Here is a 4244-nt window from a genome sequence, read left to right on the forward strand (position 1 = left end):
CCTTGAAATACATCCACAGGTACACCTCCAATTGAATCAAATGATGTCAATTAGCCTGTCAGAAGCTTCTAAAGCCTTGACATCATTTTCCAAGCTGCTTAATTAAAAGGCACAGTCAACTTAGGCACAGTGAATTATAAGTGATATAATTTGTCTGTAAACAATTGTTGGAAAAATGACTTGTGTCATGCACAAAGTAGATGTTCTAACCGACTTGCCAAAACTATAGTTTGTTAACAAGAAATTTGTGGAGTGGTTGAAAAACGAGTTTTAATGACTGAAACCTAAGTGTATGTAAACTTCCGACTTCAATTGTATATCTGTATTTTTTTTTTTTTTAAGTAGCTATCAACAAAGTCAGTTGAGTTAAGGGGGGAAAAGTCAAGTGTGAGTGTTAGTTCACGAAGGGTCGGGGTGCGAGGGGGGTGCTGTGGGATTATTTAAGATACTCTTTGAAGAGGTAGGGTTTCAGATGTTTTGGGAAGATGGGCAGGGACTCTGCATTCCTAGCTTCAGGTGGAAGCTGGTTCCACCATTGTATGATTGTAGAATTKATGAATTAGTGCATAAATGGCTGTCTCTGAAAATGTTGAGGTACATTTTTTTTAAGGTAATGATAATGATCTCAAAAGATGCCCAATGGTTGAACAAATAAGTAGCTGCATTTATCTGTCTGGATCAAGTGCCATTCTTTGACTTTGGCTAATATGCCTTCTTGTTTTCCTCTGGTATCATGATGGCATCGTGATACCAAACTGGTATCAGTATCAAAGTCGAAATTCTGTTATCGTGACAACCTTACTCAGTATAAGCCATGCTTGTGAGTTGAGCCTTGTTGTAGCAGGCATAATGTGTTGGCTAGGTCACCGTGGCGATAGTCTGTGTGTGAGGATGCGGTAATAATGGGATGTAGATGCTCTTTGTGCTCTGCCTCTCTGCCCAGTAACCACAAATACATGGCAACACAGCACCTTTATGGAAATARGACAGCTGCTCACTGAGTGGCTGGACATGGGTAGTCAACTAGCAGTACTGTAAGTGGAAAGGTGTGTGTGTGTGCATATGTGTTTACATACAGTATGCTAGTGAGCTAGCATACATGTTTGTGTTTTGCTTGAGGTGTGCATCAGCTTCTCTCTCTTTCTCTCACTCTCTCCTTATCTAACCTATCATCTCTCTCTCATTATTTAACCTATCCTCTCTCTCCCCTCTCTCTCCAGCTGGTGGCAGTGTATGAGGAGCAGGACCCTCACCATGGAGGCGATGGCACCAGTGCCAGCTCAACGGGCACACAGAGCCCTGACCCCTTCACTGCCGTCACAGAGCTYAACTCCAGCAACATGTCCGCCTTCCAGCCCTACCAGACGAGCAGCGAGATAGAGGTTACCCCCTCCGCCCTGCGYAGCAGTAAGTGTCAGACTAGTAGTACTTTAGTTTGCCACTTGGCCATTAAGTGCTCTAGTGTGTCACAGCTATTGAAAACATGTATCTGTAAGAAAGAAGATAGGAAACAGAATCTTGACCAATCAGCTCTGAATAAATCTGTTGTTTATATAGTTTAGTGAAGTTTTTTAAGAGTCAGTTGGAGTTGTGTCCAGGGAGTGGCTTTGCGGTGAGCGAGATGGGCAGGTGGTATCATCCAGGGGACTGTGGCTGCACCATCCACTCAATCATGCATGATGATGGGGGAGAGACACACCGGGTCTCTGATTAACACTGACAGCTGAGCCTGGGGGTCAACACGCACACACACACATAGCGCACAACGCACATACGCACGCACGCAAGCACACACGCACACACACACACACACACACACACCACACACACAACACACACACACCACACACACACACACACACACACACACACACACACACACACACACAACACACACACACACACACACACACACACACACACACACACACACACACACACACACACACACACAACACACACACACCACACACACACACAGAAGCACAGAGGCACAGACACCCAGTACCATAACGTTTGTCTCCATCCCTCCCTAAGTCCATCCCTCAACTCCACCCTTTCCTACAGGTTGGACTTAGATATCATAACACGCTGCTCAAGTTTTTGGGGCTTTGCCTGTTTTGCATGTTATTTTGGCATTAATACGTGTCACATATCATTGCAAACAATGTAAAAAAAATATATATAATTGAGTTTAAAATCCTCATACAAACATGGTCTCTTTTAAGTTTCTTGAGTAAGGCAGTTCCAAAATACAGGTGTTTCAGCCTAGCTCAGTGCTTTCTGTGGTGGTGGAGCGGGCCAGCAGAAAAAAACGAGCATTGCGCCATGATTAGCTCAGTGTTCTGTCACTCATGGGGACCTTACGTAATCGCCAAGCTTAATTGCTTAGAAAGGGTGGACATCCAACATTTAGCTCTTTAGGTCCTGCCATAGAGTTATATTACAAGTGCCCTTGTATGAAGGCTCAAGGTCGATGGCCACAGAAATGAAGTCAAATTACATTATATGTACAGTAGCTTTGATTGGACTGATCATGTCAACATCTTACTTTCACAATCTTAGCTAGCAGTCATCCTCATGAATCAAGTCTACTGGCAAATCCTTTTTAATCCTTGTCATATGAAGAGAAATAATGAAGACAAACTATAGATAAAACGTAKCGGTGCTCATCGGCCATTGGACATAAACATTACACAACTATTTGGAGATCGCAAATTCAACAATGAGTGGTTTGTAAGGAATCGGTGACAGTGGCTAACTGCAAGCATTGCAACTGGGAAGTCGGGAATAAACAGCTCAAACTGGGAAAATACACTGTGAACTGTCATTCAACTCGGAATTGTAAATCCGGCACCTCTCTATTTGATGAGAAAATTTGCCCACGAAGGACCGCCGAGCCACTTTCCTGTTCAAGCACATCACAACAACGTGAGTCCAAMAATGTCTTGTGCTGCTTCATAAATGATGTAKGATGCCAGAGAGATATGTATCCTGTAGCTAAGAAAGTAATACTAAGTGTATGTTGTCTGGTAACCTGTTAGTAGCCCATGTGCCTCACCCGGATAATTTTGACTATTTTCWTCAACGCGGTATTGTAAACACATCGTTCCTGGCCGGTGTGTGCTTGTTTACTAACTTTTTTGTTCAGCTTTGACAGTGCTACTGATAGTAGTGTTGGCACTTGGCTTGCACGTGCAAATTCAGGACAAAAAACATTCTATAATAGAATTGTGTTATTTGACATGTCAAATTAAAAGCTTATTTAACGYGTCAAATAGTGTTATATGACATGTATCCTTTTTGACACACAAAGACCCAAACGGCGTTCAATGTGCCTCACCCTAATMATTTGGTCTATTTTCACCTCTTAATTTCGCCTACTGTTCTAACTTGGTGGTGCACATGTAGCCTATAACCTGTTTTAGAGAAATGTAATCATTGAATATTGTAAGAGCTTTCATTGTCTGTTTATATGCCCCCTTTATTTATCCTACGATTCTGACTTGTTGTACAGGGAGTACACTGTAAGAACGGCCCTTGTTCTGAATTCTGTCGCTGTACATTTCAAAAGTGCTGAACAAATAGTTATATTGACTACGTCCGTCCTAGCTCGCTCATTAATGTCTTAATCGGTATTACTAATTGCCTCTTATTCGCTTGTCGTCCCCTTATGCCATAGTTTGCACATCTCAATTGTCAGTAGAAACCACATTTGTTTAAGCAAGTCAGMCATATCARCTATGTTTTTTTAAAGGCGGTAAATGAGGCTGAATGAACTGTTTCTCTGCCAGACAAGGCTCCGCTGAAAGCCAGGTGTAGCAGTGGTAAGGTGTTGGAACTACTGTTGGGACAGCTTTATGTAGGCCCTAATAGTTTGTGTGCACCGTTTGGCACCGTTATAGTGCAATTAATGTATTATTTAGTGTTGTTTTAGTGGCTTTGCTGACAGGCATCCCACATTTTTTTGTTTTTCCCCACCAAGATTTACATGCTAAAATCACCACTGATTGTAACAGAGAAAAGTGCAATAACAATAGGAAAGGAATCAGAACGTGTTTGCAGACAGATATCTTCAAAAAAACATGGTCTATTGCTCTCTCCCTCCTTTTCCCCCAACAAACACAAACCTCAAACAGACACAAACACAAACCTCAAACAGACACAAACACAAACCTCAAACAAACACAAACCTCAAACAAACACAGACACAACCACAAACCTTAAACAGACACCAACACAAA

General features: G+C 42.2%; 1 pseudogene; it reads left to right on the forward strand.

The window, feature by feature from the left end:
- Nucleotides 1-4244, forward strand: part of LOC111973562 (partitioning defective 3 homolog) — an 807950-nt pseudogene that overhangs the window by 227607 nt on the left and 576099 nt on the right.

The sequence above is a fragment of the Salvelinus sp. IW2-2015 genome, linkage group LG14 (assembly GCF_002910315.2).
Source record: "Salvelinus sp. IW2-2015 linkage group LG14, ASM291031v2, whole genome shotgun sequence".
In the NCBI taxonomy this organism is placed as follows: Eukaryota; Metazoa; Chordata; class Actinopteri; order Salmoniformes; family Salmonidae; genus Salvelinus; species Salvelinus sp. IW2-2015.